This window comes from Calidris pugnax, unplaced genomic scaffold (genome assembly GCF_001431845.1).
Source record: "Calidris pugnax isolate Ruff unplaced genomic scaffold, ASM143184v1 scaffold123, whole genome shotgun sequence".
NCBI classification, from domain to species: Eukaryota; Metazoa; Chordata; class Aves; order Charadriiformes; family Scolopacidae; genus Calidris; species Calidris pugnax.
The window spans coordinates 2,623,113-2,640,015 of record NW_015090876.1 but is presented as its reverse complement, the minus strand read 5'-3'; positions in this window follow the sequence as shown (position 1 = coordinate 2,640,015).

Sequence of the window (16,903 nt, the reverse complement as noted above, 5' to 3'; positions counted from 1 at the left end):
AAGGGACCTTCTCCAGGCCACGTGTCACCTGGGTGGAGGGCTGATGGGCAGCATCTTCCCGCCTCTTCCACCTTCTTGCATCATTGCATTGCAGCATTTTCTCCCTATGAAGGGAAACAGAACCGGGAAATCTTCATTTGTAAAACAACCAGGACCCGTTTGCTGGGACTGGGAGTTCTGCTGCTTATCTCTGTGCTCTTCCTATGCACTGACACTTTGAGTCTGGACTGGGCAGCCCTGGAGCTTGAACGACCCACCAGCCCCGTGTGAAACACATAACAAGGCACTTCTACAGCTCTTACTCTTCTTACTGCGGGTTACGACACAGAAAGCCCAATAAACTGCAGAGCTGCTGATCCTCCTCTTGGTTTTCTCCCTGTCAAAGGCTGGCGAAAAACTAATTCACTGCTACAAACTCCAAAGCTGCAATTCGGTGCCTTCCCTCCCTCTGCCAGCAGTGGCTCTTCCAGTGAGGGGTATTTCTTCCCGCTCCCCAGCCAGTGTTAGCTGGTACCACCTTCACTCCATGTGCAACAAAAGGGATACAAACCCCATGTCTTGGAGAGCTGGATTGTTGAATCAATACCAATGTGGAAGACTTTGTAAAAGATCTGTTGTTCCCACTGGCTTCTGGCAGTGTCTAACAGAGCGAGATCCGTCGGAGACCTTACTGGAAACAGACACCACTTCTGTAAAATTTTTTTGTAAAATCACAGACGATGCAATGGTCCCGCCAGTAGGAAAAGAGCATTTGACATCTTTTCCTTGAGCCCTTTTAGATCACAAGGGTTTTGTACTGCTCCACACTGTGATATGAGATGGTATCAGCCCTGCAGACACTTTGGGACCGTTCCAAGGTGCAGCAAGGATCGCACTCACACTGGACAAGATGTGCACTCAGACCTGGACTCTCCCATCCATCTCAGGCCACGAGGGACTGGAGAGGAGGTGACCTCAACTCGGCACCAAAACTCATCGCAAAACTGTCACTGGTGGAGGATTTTAAATAGGCACGGGCTGACATTCAAAAAATAAAAGGATGGTTGTTCTTACCTTCATTAGAGACTTGTCCTGTCTCCTGATGTCCAGCAGATGCAGGTTGCCGATGATCGGAAGAGGAAACGGACCGGGAGGCAAATTTAAAGCTGACTCCTTGAAAACTTTTAAAACATAGAGGATGGCTGATAAAAGCAAGGCGCCCGCTCCGTAGATGAAGAGGAGGGTGAAGGCAGCCATGTCCCCGTGGAGCTTGCCCTTCTGCAAAGCCACTGAGACACCTTTATGAGAACGCTCGCATTAGCGCATTATATTTATTCAGAGTTAATGATGTCAGGGGTTTTTTTTCTGCACTTTGCACAATCTTCCCCTCCACCCCCAGCTCTCCACAAAAATTGGAATTTTTGTCTGCAAAAGGCAAAGTCCAAGCCCCACTGGTGGAGGTGCAGGCGTGAGGGCTCCCTGCTCAGCGCTTCATTTCCAGAGCCCAGCTCAGATTCTTCTGCCTGTGATAACTTCACAGAATGTCTCCAGGGATGGGGCATCTACCACCTCTCTTTTTCCTGGGAGTCCCATATTTATTATTAGGCACCGGCCATAAATTTCTCTTAAGATTTCCTCTCCATCCTTCTCTTCCATCTTTTTCTCCGAGCACAGACAGCTCTTTCTGCCTTCTCCCTTTTTACCTTACAAATGCTGATCCCAAAATCATCCTTCAGGTGGACGAGCATTGATCATCCCATGGTGCAGTGAAGGAGAAGCAGGTCCTGCAGGCGAAGGGACCTTCTCCAGGCCACGTGTCACCTGGGTGGAGGGCTGATGGGCAGCATCTTCCCGCCTCTTCCACCTTCTTGCATCATTGCATTGCAGCATTTTCTCCCTATGAAGGGAAACAGAACCGGGAAATCTTCATTTGTAAAACAACCAGGACCCGTTTGCTGGGACTGGGAGTTCTGCTGCTTATCTCTGTGCTCTTCCTGTGCACTGACACTTTGAGTCTGGACTGGGCAGCCCTGGAGCTTGAACGACCCACTAGCCCCGTGTGAAACACATAACAAGGCACTTCTACAGCTCTTACTCTTCCTTACTGCAGGTTATGACACAGAAAGCTCAATAAATTGCAGAGCTGCTGATCCTCCTCTTGGTTTTCTCCCTGTCAAAGGCTGGCGAAAAACTAATTCACTGCTACAAACTCCAAAGCTGCAATTCGGTGCCTTCCCTCCCTCTGCCAGCAGTGGCTCTTCCAGTGAGGGGTATTTCTTCCCGCTCCCCAGCCAGGTTTTTACCTTACAAATGCTGATCCCAAAATCATCCTTCAGGTGGACGAGCATTGATCATCCCATGGTGCAGTGAAGGAGAAGCAGGTCCTGCAGGCGAAGGGACCTTCTCCAGGCCACGTGTCACCTGGGTGGAGGGCTGATGGGCAGCATCTTCCCGCCTCTTCCACCTTCTTGCATCATTGCATTGCAGCATTTTCTCCCTATGAAGGGAAACAGAACCGGGAAATCTTCATTTGTAAAACAACCAGGACCCGTTTGCTGGGACTGGGAGTTCTGCTGCTTATCTCTGTGCTCTTCCTATGCACTGACACTTTGAGTCTGGACTGGGCAGCCCTGGAGCTTGAACGACCCACCAGCCCCGTGTGAAACACATAACAAGGCACTTCTACAGCTCTTACTCTTCTTACTGCGGGTTACGACACAGAAAGCCCAATAAACTGCAGAGCTGCTGATCCTCCTCTTGGTTTTCTCCTTGTCAAAGGCTGGCGAAAAACTAATTCACTGCTACAAACTCCAAAGCTGCAATTCGGTGCCTTCCCTCCCTCTGCCAGCAGTGGCTCTTCCAGTGAGGGGTATTTCTTCCCGCTCCCCAGTCAGTGTTAGCTGGTACCACCTTCACTCTACATGCAAAAAAAGGGATATAAACCCCATGTCTTGGAGAGCTGGATTGTTGAATCAATACCAATGTGGAAGACTTTGTAAAAGATCTGTTGTTCCCACTGGCTTCTGGCAGTGTCTAGCAGAGTGAGATCCGTCGGAGACCTTACTGGAAACAGACACCACTTCTGTAAAATTTTTTTGTAAAATCACAGACGATGCAATGGTCCCATCAGTAGGAAAAGAGCATTTGACATCTTTTCCTTGAGCCCTTTTAGATCACAAGGGTTTTGTACTGCTCCACACTGTGATATGAGATGGTATCAGCCCTGCAGACACTTTGGGACCATTCCAAGGTGCAGCAAGGATCGCACTTACACTGGACAAGATGTGCACTCAGACCTGGACTCTCCCATCCATCTCAGGCCACGAGGGACTGGTCAACTTAAACCATCCATCCATCCCAAACCCTCTTGTGTTACACCAGCACCTGTGGTAAGAGCAGGAGACAGGGAGTGTGGATACACGTGTTTGGGTCCTTGCTTGGACAATGACTTAATGTGGAAGACTTTGTAAAAGATCTGTTGTTCCCACTGGCTTCTGGCAGTGTCTAGCAGAGTGAGACCCGTCGGAGACATTACTGGAAACAGACACCACTTCTGTAAAATTTTTTTGTAAAATCACAGACGATGCAATGGTCCCATCAGTAGGAAAAGAGCATTTGACATCTTTTCCTTGAGCCCTTTTAGATCACAAGGATTTTGTACTGCTCCACACTGTGATATGAGATGGTATCAGCCCTGCAGACACTTTGGGACCATTCCAAGGTGCAGCAAGGATCGCACTTACACTGGACAAGATGTGCACTCAGACCTGGACTCTCCCATCCATCTCAGGCCACGAGGGACTGGTCAACTTAAACCATCCATCCATCCCAAACCCTCTTGTGTTACACCAGCACCTGTGGTAAGAGCAGGAGACAGGGAGTGTGGATACACGTGTTTGGGTCCTTGCTTGGACAATGACTTGTCTACGTGGCTTTGAGGAGCGTGCCCCACGTCCCATGGGACATCCCCAGAGCCTGTGTCAGGGCTGGGCTGAGAACCCAGCTTCGTGCCTGGAGCATCCCTGGGGCTGACTCACTCCTGCCCTTTCACCGTAGCCATTTCTGGGAGGGCTTTGGGCTCCCTGCAGAAAGGAGACAAGCGGGACACGGTGTAGGAATGGCATCATCTCACACCGTAAGAATTATGAAAGCAAGAGGCAGAGAGATGTCACTCTGGCACTAAAAATGCCTTTATGATTCCCAAAGGGAAGGGAACAAGGAAGCAATCAGCACCCGGCCTGCCCAGCGGGAGGAAAGGTTACTCATTACCTGTGGGGTGAAAGAGGCAAAGCTGGGCAAGATAACAGCATCTCAGATGGCCTACAAAAACATTTGCACCCAAGAGATGCAAGTTAAAAATTAAAGTGAAAATTAATCTTTATCTAGGAGTAAATGATCTCTCTGAAAAAAAAAAAAAATCAAACCCTCCCTGGTCAGGGCAGGGTCATGTCACAAGTCACAGGAGAAATGACAGAAAAGGAGGCACAGAGAGAAAAGCCCTTACGCAGAGCGCCCCGGGACCCAGCCACCCACGGAGCTGGAGTTGGGAAAGAAAGTCCTTGGGCTGTGTGTAATTATTTGGAGGTCGGGCCCTTCCAAATAAACCACGGTCTCCTTCCCACATCTGCCCTTGGAGCCAGCCATGGGCAGGTGGGGTTAAAAATGCAGAGTGTGACAAATGGCATTGCTGGGGGTGTCCTGCTGTAACTCGGCATAGCACGGGCCAGCAGGTTGCTCCAGCCCTGCTCCTTTGGGAATGGGAATGGTGAAGGTGGGAGAGGGAGCCTTCAACATCTTGCATCATCGCCCCAGGCTCCTCCTTCCCCAGCACCACTGGCAAACCCAGCTGTGGCACATTTTAAAGCAGGATTTGCTGTGCTTTTTAAAATTCTCCTTCCCTGGCGCCCTCATCCCATCTGCCCGGTCTCTGATCCTTCAAGCTTCAATCCCAGGTTTTAGCTGGTTCTTAATTGTGTACAAATGTGACATATTTAAGATAAATACTTTCTTGCTCCTTTCATTCTGCCTGAAGATTTCAGCTTCTCCCCCTCCCTTTTCTGAGAAAAGCTTTTCTCCCCACCCTGCTCTGCCCCCGTGGGCAGCCCTGTCCTGCCTGCACATCCCAGCCTGTGCCCGGGCCACAAAGCCACCTTGGTGTCCCCAGCACTGTGGGGACAGCCACCTCTGCTGCCCAGGACCAGGCTGGGACATATCCTCACACCACCCCCACCTTCCTGGCACCAACAGAGCCCAGGACCAGCACTTCTTCCAAAGCAAACTCCAAATCACAGGCCGGTGAGGCTTCACCTCCCACCTCCACGGCCCCATGTTGCTACACACCAAACAGAAGCCAAAATCTCCAAGATACAGAGGTCAGGTCTCCAGGTTGTTTTTTTCAGGTTGCAACCTTGGTCTGGGGCGGGTGGTGGGACCAGGGGATGCTGCAGGACCCGCAGGTCACCCGGGAAGGAGCCCATAGCCCAACGGCGTGGGTGGCCTCGGCAGCACTTTCCCTGCTCCACAGCCGCAGGTGGCCACAGGAACAAACTAAACCCTTCTCCATTTATTTTTCTTGCACGCTGTGTTTTAAATGTTACCCTGAAGGGCCCTTTGAAGCAGCACAAGCCGCCTCGGACCTTTCTCTTCAGCTAATTAACACGTGCCGACAGCCGTGACAGCCCGAGCCCAAACCCCACCGCCCAAACCCCTCAGCCCTGGGCACAGCCAACTCACTGTGACCTGGGACCAGCACCTTCGAGCCATTAATCCACACACAGACGTTGTCTCCCAGGTTGGAGCTGCCTGTTGTGATCTTCTGTCTCATAACAGAGCTGGGGGGCACCAGCTCTTACTGGGGTTGGAGTGGTTTGGGGTTTTCTCTTCAGAGCTGCAGGTCAGGCACTCGTCAGAGGCAGGGTAAAGTGCTTAAATGGTGTTAAGTGGGATAAAAGCATCTACAGTTCTCTGTAAATTGTCTTTTAAAAAGCCCCATCCGATTTCTCGGCTCCTGGGGTCCATCCCTCATCTCTGCTGCTCTCCAGCAGCAGCACTTCACCCTTCACTTGAACGTGAAGTGCACTCCAGTTAAAGAAATGCCATTATCCCTGGTTTATAGAAGGAAAATCCAGATGGAGAAGAGAAAAGGCCACATGAGACAGTGACAGAAACAAGAGCAGAACCACGGCCATCACTAAGAGGAGAACCGAAGTAAACGTGCCCCCAGCAGACAGTAAAGTTAACTCAATCTATCACAATCCAGATATTTTCTCACTCCTGGAGCACATGAAACACAACTTGCAGTTGCCAAACCCAGCCCGTGGTTGTAAACCTGTCACCTCAGCAGGGACAACGCAGCGGAACGAGCCCATCTCCTTTCCAGAGCCCTCTGAGAGGAACCTCCCCCAGACCTCCCTTGGAAGCGTTTTGGGGGTTTGCAAATCGTGGGGTTCCAAAATGCTACCATTTCACTGCATCACCAGCCAAAGGGGCACCGCAATCCTTTTCAGGTTACAGATTAATATTTAATCCAATCAGTGATTTTAAGTTAAAATGTAGGGGTATTATCTGCCTGGGTTAGCAGCACCGACAGTTACCAACCTGCAAAGGAGGCTCTTGCCCATTCTGAGGAGGGACCACAGCACCTGCTTCATTTCCCTCTCGGTAGTGATTCTTCAGGAACCAGGCAAAGAATCCGTAGAGGTTTGCTCCACAAACCATTAGCCCATAAAATTCTAGTGAGGTCAGAGACATACGATCTTAAACCAGTAAAGAGTTCAGTGGCTGCAATGGTATCAACCCGACAAAATGGGGGTGCATTCCCAAACCTGCTGGCTGAGCACTGGGAATTGTGTTAAACTGAAAGAGGGGAGATGGAGATGAGATGTGGGGAAGAACTTGTTTGGTGTGAGGGTGGTGAGAGCCTGGCCCAGGTTGCCCAGAGAAGCTGTGGCTGCCCCATCCCTGGAGGGGTTCAAGGCCAGGTTGGAGGGGGCTTGGAGCAACCTGGGCTGGTGGGAGGTGTCCCTGCCTGGGGCAGGGGGTGGCACTGGGGGGGCTTCAAGGTCCTTTCCTACTCAAACCATTCTGTGATTTTGTGATTGAGAAGGAGCTGAGCTCCGGGATGAGAAGTCTTAGGGAAGATACATCAACTTCACCAAGTCCCCCTGACATCTGCCAAGTTTTACCATTAGTTTCTATCCCAGCAGGAATTTGGGACACCCTGCAGGGGGTGCTCAGACCCCTGCACAGGCTCCAACACCACTCACCCTCTCCTTCGGGTGTCCTGATGATGAGGTGTCCACGATCCCTCTCTGTGGTGTTCATGGTTCTGCTGGACACGATGTGAACCGTGCGCTGCTGCCACTGGCCCCACGAGGCATTTCTGACCACGAGCAGCCACTTTTCTCACCCTGTTCACACACAGAGATGCACATGGGTGAGACTGGCAGAATCTAGCCCTAATTTGCAGCATTATGGCCCTATAGTGAGTGCAGGGAAATGTCTTTAAAAGGAGACTGCTTTCTCATCGCTTCTTAAAAAAGCCTTTAAGGTGGACGCTCTCTGGCATGACTCAGGGCTGCCTTTCTAAATCCAGTTTCTCCCATGAAGTTTACCCTGCCTCTTTGGTTGGGCCGCATCCACGGGCTATTTTTATTTTGCTGATCATCGAGCCCGTTTACAGCACAGAGGGACAACATGGGAACAGAAATAAAGCTGGGGCGAGCCCAAAGGAAGGAGCCCACGAGCGGCACTGCCAGCGCCTCCAACTCAAGGAGCAAGGGCCCTCCAGTACCTCAGGGAGATGCTCCTCCCTTCTGGTTCTGCACCTCAGCCCTCCGTTGGGTTTGATTTACCCATCGGCTGCAGACTCAATCCCCAGCAGCCGAAACGCCTGCGTGGCCCCACGCTGCCAACTTCCCATCTGAGTGCCCTGCAAGAGAGAACATTTTCCCAAATACCAAGGCCGAGGGACTGGCTGTCACAACACTATCACTTTTGGCTTCCTTAAACACAGTAATCAAAGCGTTTTGAACCGTAGCCTACAGCTACTAAATGCTTTTCTGTCTCAAAATAGACACGGGCCTCCTCCCACCTTCTGCCACCAGCTTTTTGGTCACTCTGAGGTTTTGGTGGTCCAGGCCCAGCTTCCTTTGCTAGACCCAGGGAGCGCAGCCCATCTGGCTGCCAAGTCTTTGATCCACGCTCTACCAGCTCATTCTGCGAAGCCCAGAGTCAAAAGGACACGGAATGTTAACAGGGAAGGTTTGGAAAAAAAAAAGGAAATATTTTTCTATATTTGCATTTACATTTTTAATATAGTGGCGTTGTCTCGGGGCCAGATCTGGGGAATGGAATCCAGGAGCCTGGTTTCTATTTTCAGCGCAGCCGCTGATTGCTCCGTGTTGCTGGCAAATCTTTTAATCTCTTTCCCTCTGTTTTCCCCTTCTGTAATAAAGGGATGATCAGGCCTCCCCAGCTACGCCTCGTGTGGCACCATCCTCGGGTGGAACGCGGCAAGGACGAAGCATTAATAATGACTCCATATAGAAAAGCCAAGGGGTCACAGGTATTTAAGCAGAGTTTAGCTTTTCAGTGCTCCTTTATGCATGCCCCGTGCCTTCACGTTAATAGCAGTTATATATTAATATGAAATGGAAAAGTAGGCCCTTCAGGGCACAAAAATAACCACATCCAGAGCACCACTGAATAAATACAATATAAAGATGAAATCGCTCCAAATACCGAACAAATTGAAATGCCAGGAGATATAAAAGAGGAAAAGCAAAGTCCTCCCGCCCTGCTCCCAGCTGGCATCTCACCACCCTCAGCACAAACCCAGGGGTGAAAAGGAGCATCAGGTACCAAGAGGGGACACTACAAGTGGTCCCTTGATGGCGAAGAGTTCCTTTACCCCTCTGGCATCTTCCTGGGAGATGTCACGGAGGTGGGCTGAGGACTGAGCTCCCTGACTGTGTACAGCAAAGCACATGCTCCATCTCATGTGAAATCAACCCCATAAGTTTTCCTGTCAGCCCATCCCTGCATCCTCCAGGTCTGACACACTGTCCCTTGTCCTCTCCCCCCACCCTGCCCATCCTGCACCCCCTTCTCCGGGCTGGGCAAAGATGCTGCCCTCACATCCCTGCAGCTGGGCACGCTGCCACTGCCAACCACCACACCTCTGGCCAGATGTTTCCTTCCCCTCACACTGTCCCCATCACTCCTGGGAGAGCTCTCCTGCATCAACACTCTCCAACGCTGCCCTCGGGACCAGGGGATGAGCAAAGCCCGGCTGCTCCTGTCGGCTAAGCCACCTTTGCTCATTTTATTGACACCAGCAGCTGCTCGGGCAGATTTTGGGGAGGATTTGGGGGATCTTGGTGATGAGCAGTCGGCAGCACAGATCTCTCCGCTGGATGATGGCAGCCACAGGAGGCTTTGTCTTTAAAACCTTGAGCATCTTCCTGTCCACTCCTTCAGACCAGTTATTAAAATAATAATAAAAAAAAAATAATCAGTGTGGCATGACACTGTGTGACAGTCGAGCTGCTTATTCTTCCCACAGCCTCCTGGACTGAGCTGCAACAACCTGCATCTGCTTTTGGGGCAGAGACCGGCGTTTATTTTAAGAGGTGCTTAAAATATCAGCACAGTCGCCACCAGCTCGTCACATTTACTATTCAGGATAATTGGACCACAAGTGACCTTTCAGATTCTTAAGACTTGGATTACAAAGGGCTTTATATACTAAGCCTAATGACTTGAATTATAGCCTTAGCATCCTGACAATCAGAACAGGACTAGGAGCATTTTACTTTCTTCTATCCACAAAACCAGCTTGGGCCGGATTTTGAATCCATTTCCAGGGCACGCCAAGCTGGTGCCCATTATAATGATCTAGTCGAGTTGCAAGAAAGCTAAGATGACCTAGGGAAAGGTCACGCCTGAAAGAAATGGCAGGATTTTCTAGATAAGCCAGCTGAGGCATCTGTCTCCCTTCCTCTAAGACAATTCTTTTATCATTTCCAAATATTAAAAAAATCACTCTGAAATGCTACGGCGCATTTTAATCCATGGGGCTGCAGCAGCAGGACAGGGTATTTTGTCATTTTCAAATCTCTGCAGCAAAAAGTTTTGTGGGACCAATAACTACCTTCCTGTAACTGGCTGAACTGGGAATACCTTTCAGCTCTCAAAAAAGAAAAATAAAACAAAAGTATCAGCAACTGATATGGCACCTGCTATGGAGGCACGCACACTGGAGGTGACTGAAAAGTCATTCAATGTTAACAGAATTCAACATTACGGTGAGATTTGCTTCCTGACTAAAATGCCTGAAGCTCATCTTCTCCGTCACCTGCCTTCACCTCTCCTGAGGGACAGGCTGAGAGTTGGGGGGGTTCAGCCTGGAGAAGAGAAGACTTCAGGGAGACCTTAGAGCCCCTTCCAGTCCCTCAAGGGGCTCCAGGAGAGATGGGGAGGGACTCTGGATGAGGGAGGGGAGCCCTAGGAGGAGGGGGAAGGGTTTGACACTGAAAGAGGGGAGATGGAGCTGAGATGTGGGGAAGAACTTGTTTGGTGTGAGGGTGGTGAGAGCCTGGCCCAGGTTGCCCAGAGAAGCTGTGGCTGCCCCATCCCTGGAGGGGTTCAAGGGCAGGTTGGAGGGGGCTTGGAGGGATCTGGGCTGGTGGGAGGTGTCCCTGCCCAAGGAACGGGGTTGAAACTCAGTGATCTTTAAGGTCCCTTCCAACCTGAACCATCCTGTGATTCTATGACTCAGTTCCCGGTGCAGGGACCGGCGCTGGAGTCCCAGAGCATCCTCGCTCCTAGAGAGTACCAAACACCGGTGCCTCGCAGCTGGACAGCAGGTCAAAAGTTTAATTTGACCATTAAAGCAATTTTATGAGTTACACAAGACCCACAGCGATGATGCAGACAAGGGTTGGCTGGTGCCTTCTGCCGGCTGAGACGCCGCTCCAGTGAGGAGGGAGGAAGGGGACAGGGGCACAAGCGGAGCAGAAAAGCGAGCAGGACGCGCTGTTTGCAGGAGGATGGCGTTTGTCCCATTCCCTTCGTTCCTCTCTTGCAGCAGCACCCATCTGGGACACACCAGCAGGGAACGGCATAAACCCAGACTCAGCTCCTGAGCTCTCATCTGCTACTGGGACGCCCCCAAAAATACCCAGACAGAAGTCACCCGAGACACTCTGTCTGCTCGGCATTAATGGGGTAATTCAACAAGAGGCAGTGTTTTCTCATTAAACAAGGTCAAAGATGTAGTCTTGATCTCTCAAGATCAAGAGGTTTTTTTTCTCCCCTTTGTCCAAAGACAGCTGAAATAATAGAAGAAGGATTTAGAAAACAAAAGGGGAAGCCCTGGGTTTTTTTAGAGAGCCAATGACTATTTTTTCGGGATGAACTAACCTCTGGAAATAATTGGCAAGTTCACTGTAGTTCTCCTTCCACATCCTGCGTTCTACAGTTGGCAATCTTGGCTGTTCACAAGACAACTAACGGGATGTAATAAAGCACAGAGAGCTATTTCATGCCATATTGCTGCGCAGGTGACCAGTTTCAAATGAGTTTTATTAAAAATATCACAGAGTCCAAACAGCTATAACTGGCCTATTTAGAAATAAAAGTTAAACTTCTGCATTTTGTCACTTTGGTGAGCTGTTTCCCTCCTCATCTCCTTTGCTAACTCATCAGCTGAGTGTTTCCCAGTATCAGTTAAAGGGAGTTATAACCTGCTCAGGAGCCTGTGCCGAAGGGAAGGAGGACGCCGGGGCAATATCCATAATGGAACTGTCTGCTCAGTGCAGCTTTCCCATCTCTGAGATTAAACAGCGTATTAAAACCACTGGACATTAAAATTATCTAAAGGTTTTTCTTCTTTTTGACAATAAAAATACCTGGCAATTGGCTGAGTTCAAGCTGTACCAGGAGATCATTGTTTCCAGGAGCCGCGTCTCACCGTGCCTCTGCCTCCACCCTCTGCACACCACAGGAGCCACCTGTACAAGGGGAGGAGCGGCCTCATTAGCACCTCGGTAATTAGGGCAGTGAGTGTTGGTGTGTAGGAAGGGACAGCCCAGAGAACAAGCCTCCTGGAGGCGACACTGGCTGCAAACCCAAGGTAAATGCCTGGGCTCAACACTGGGAAGCACCAACGTGTCTCACTACCCACACGAGAGGCAGGTGCTCCCAGGGTTGGAGTCATCTCAGGCAGTTTTTAAAGCTCTTAAATAATCCCTGCCACCTCTCCCCAGTTCCTGCAAGTCACACTCGGGCTGGGACCAGGCTCAGGCTGGCATCACCTCACCCAAGCAGAAACACTTTACCCATCCAGGTGTCAGGTCTGGATTTGCTTGATGAGACATCACCCCAGGGACGAGCTGATGGAGATGGAAATCCACAGCCATCTTGGAGGAATTTGGGTCAATCTTTAGGATAACTCACTTGTTATGACTATGATATCTCAGGAACTTTGAATCCCCAATGCCTTCTGCTATCCCAGCTGAAGTGGCAAGCACCAGGAAGCACTTTTTCACACAAAAAGATGGAGAGTGGGAGCAGATCCTTGGGTGCGTGGAGATGGTGTGGGTAGAGCCGAGGGCCTAGAAGTGTGAGGACCATCTGCTGATGATGCTCCTGCTTGCAACAGGCACTGGAAAAGCTTCCTGAAAGGCATCGGAGCCTCCAAAGAGATGAGGGTACAGGCAGAGCTGTGCAGGAAATGTGTTGCCTTTGATAGTCCTCAAAGCTGCCTCTGAAACGGGAGGGTCTCTCTTGGACAGAGGCTCATCACAAGCATCTCACCTTGAGCATGATCAGGAGAAGAAGGAGGACTCAAAGAGAAAGCTGGAGCATTACTGTCATTGCCAATTAATCCTTGACCTGAACCCAAAGCTGGGGGTTCCTCCATGGGACCGAAGTGACCCACAGGCAGGTGAGGTCGCTCTTCTGGGGTGAGCATCAACTCATCCACAGAAACTTCAGCAGCTTCTCCAGCACCTATTTTATTGCAATGGGCAGCAGAAGGTGGCCAAAGGACTGCAGAGGGTCTACAGGCTGCTTTGAATAGACAGACTCTAGTTACATTATGGTACATGATCATCACAAAAAGGGGACTAGAAACCCTTCCTGGGGCTGAGATATCACCAGGGCACTGAACCAGTTTGACGCTGCTGCTGGGCACACTTAGACTCTGGAATTTCACCCAAATTCCACCAGTTTAATGCCAGCAGCTTGTACCCAGGGCCTGGCTTCCAATCACCCCTGGTACCTTCAGCTGGTCTGGCCCCAAGCACTAACCACAAGTAAGACACCAGAGAAGCTCCACATTTCTTCCTTCTGGCCCATCATAGCGCCCCGTTAAACAAGGACAAAAGATTTCCTTATGTAATGGGGAGACTATTTGTTATTTTTAACCTTATGGCAGCCGGGATTGGTGCCAGGTGGCATTTTGCCTTCACCAGGAGGGGTGGGGAGGTTCCATTCCCCGCTGTCATCCCTGCCCTCTGCTATCTGGGATGCCCATACATGGGTTCCTGGCTGGCTGGCGCCGCGGGGATCTGCTGGCCGGCCTTTGGGGCAGGAAATACCAGTCTCATTTAACAAGGTAAGTCTGGGTGTTGGTCAATCATTTCCAGCACCCTGCAGGAGCTTCTGCTTCCAATAAATCTTTGTGAAATCCATAAAGTCTATTTAGGCGTATCCGCGCTACCAGAGAAACACCATCGCTGTAGCTTAAGCTTTCAATATGCCAAAATAGTGCGAAAACAGTTTGTTTGGTCCAATTAAGACCAGGAAAAGTAGAGAAATAAAGTGGTTGCAGCTCTTAGCAGGAGACCCCACCGCTCTGTGTCTCAGTGCTCCCCAGGCACATCCCATAAACTATGTCCCTGTACCGGATCCAGGCAATTTCATGGAGTTTAGGAAAGCCTGGCCCACACAAAGGATGCTGCCAGAGCTTGTTTTACCTCCAGACCAGCAGAGAAACCCAGTGTCAACACTCTTCTTGGGGTCCAGAGGAGCTCAGCAGCCAAGGATGACTGTCACAGTGCTGGAGCAAGGGCTGGCTATTTATAAGGAAAGGAGAGTGACAGATCCTGTGTCCCGCAGCTTAAAACTGTGTAAAGCACACGTGGGCCCCTGAGGAGAACAGATGTAAGTTGTCACAGCAAAAGGCTACGTGATATTTCAATTAGCAGCAAGCCTACTTTAAGAAATCTGAATAATTAAAGCTAATAGGAAATGTAATTCCACCTTCCTATGAATAGAAGGGGATCTGGTAATCTTTAACGATGTGCTCGCATAATTTAGGGGTTTTGGCTTGTTTGCTTCTAACACAATCCCCCTTCATTCCATCTCCAGGCCGGAGGCACAGAAAGGTAGAATTTGAATTCTTTTAGCCATTTATATACATGTGGCATTTCTTGACCTTTAAGTATTTGATTTTGAAACCTATTTAACTTTTTGACGTAGGTGTTTTCGTGGGTTTTCTTGGGGAATGCCAAAAATTTTCTGCATGTAGTGGTGGTGGGGGAAAAAAAAAAATCAATAAGAGCAACTGTATGACTGTTCTTCTGTTTTTAACCCAAGGGCCCTCCCCCTGTGTCTCTAACACCAGCCAAACTTTCTGAGCAGCACAAGCTTCTTATTCAGCTTTGTTTTGACAAAGAAAGATAAACCACTGTTTTGCTTTCCCCCTCCCCCATCATTTACTCATTAGTGTTATTTAGTTTGGTATTCCCTACTCCTCATAGGGGAAAAAAAATGAAAAAAATAAATTATTATTTTTGACCATATTAAGTTGTTGACTATGTATGTTCTTATGAAGAATTAAAATAGAATGTAAGTATAAATCACTGCTAAAATGAGCTTGTCCTGCAAAGGCAAGGACATTTAATTGTGTCCTTGTACGACTGGAATCACTGTAAACAACTAATATTCCTATTTGCAGGGACAGAAATAACCAGCTCATTCAGCCGTACAGAAAGGAAGACATAAAAGGAAACCAAAGGCTAAACCAGAATAAGCCACTGGAAAGTTTTATGTCAACAAAACTGGATTTAAATTAAGTAACATCAATTCAGTATTTTGACTGTAAATGAATCAGAATATTAAAACACTTTTTAAAAGGAACATTTGTGATGAAACATCTACGACTCATTCCTGTACCAAAGGAACAGGAAAGTTCCTACTTACTTCTCCTCCGCAGGATCACGTCCTCCCAGCAAAGTCATTTCTCAAGCTTTAATCCCCTTTTGTAGCCCTGATTTTTGAAAACGAGAAGAGCAGCAGAACTGCAAGTTACACACAATGGGAAATACAGCACTGATGACATAATTAGAGGTTGCATCACACCACATACCCGTGAAGGAGTGAAATTAAAATTGCACAGACAACTTCCATTCTCATCTTTTCTAATTTTCTGAGCGCTTGACTTTGCAACCTAAATCTCTTTTATGATTGTTTTTTCTGAGTCTGATTTGCAGAAATGTGAGTAGATTTTAACATTCATTATTTTGCCTTACTTAGTGGCAAAAGATAAAAAAAAAAACCCAAATGAATAAAGCAAGCTCAAACCAAAGAAGTGCATTTCTCAGCTATTTGAAATGATGGGAGATGAGTCAAGAGTCACCTTGTTTTAAAATCAACAGAAACAGGGCACAGCCATTCTCCAGTGTGAGGAAATGAGGAAATAAACTACGCGTTCAACAGCTACGATACACCCTTTTGAAGAATTCATTCACCCAGTAATTTTACAATTTACTGATGAAAATTGCAGGTGGGTGGCAGAGAACCCTCCATCCACAGCAAGGAGCAGCCAAATTAAAGGGAACTTTTTACATTGTCAAATTTTGAGTAATTAGTACTTCCATTAGAGGCATGGTTCCAGCTTGAAGCAATTTTGAGTAATTAATGTTCCTTTATTTTGCCTGGAAACCCTGACTTCAGCGTTCTCTGAGAGGACGAATTCTTCCAGCCAGAGCCACACAACAGAGACTGACCCAATGAGAAGACAATTAGAGGTGGCAGATGAAGATGTAATTTGTCAGTCTGGACACACTGTCACTTCTCGCCTCAGAGGCCGTTTCCATTAACCCAACAGACCGATCTGAAGGGAGCAACAGCCACCATCCTTTTCCATCTCTGTCCACTGTCACCTGAGCCACAGCCATGTCGAGATTTGAAAATTCTACAGGACAAACAACAAACCAAAGCGAACGAAGTGCCAGATTATATCTCCCTCTGCAGCCCTGAGCAGCTACAGGAATCCAATAACTGATTATACACTGAATAATTGCAAATCATTCAAAATACGTGATGGAGGAAACCTTGCTATACTTATTCACCCCACAAAGTAAACCCCTGGATGAAAACGCCGAGAACCAAGGTCCAAGAAAGCCAAATCTTGCCAAATCTGTCAAAATCACATACGGTTCACATCTTTTTGCCTGGACCTTACCCTCACAATCCTTTTCACAAGTCTCTTCCAAAATACCTTCGCAAAGTGCTTGTGCTTTTAAGCCAGAAGGTTCATTAACTGCACAGTGAGGACCTACGTTTCTGTGTGGTACAGAAACCAAAAGCAGCAATTTTCAAAAACCTAAGAGAGATCACCAAGTCTTCTGTGACACCTAAAAATCAAAACAAACTCACAGACAATTTGAAAACTTCATCCCTAATTCCTTTTTTTCCATAATGGAAAGAAAAAAGTCTCAGCCTCTGCTTGGAGCAATAGTGGTTTTTCTCAGACATAAAATGCAAGACCTGAACCACTGGCAGCTCAACCAGGAGCCTGGACACCGCCACCGAATCCTGCCCACCCCTGTGTTAAACCCCCCTTTCCGGGGCTGAAAACATCATCTTCAAGAAGTCAGAAAGCCTAAGTTATTTGTTACGAGTAATATATTTC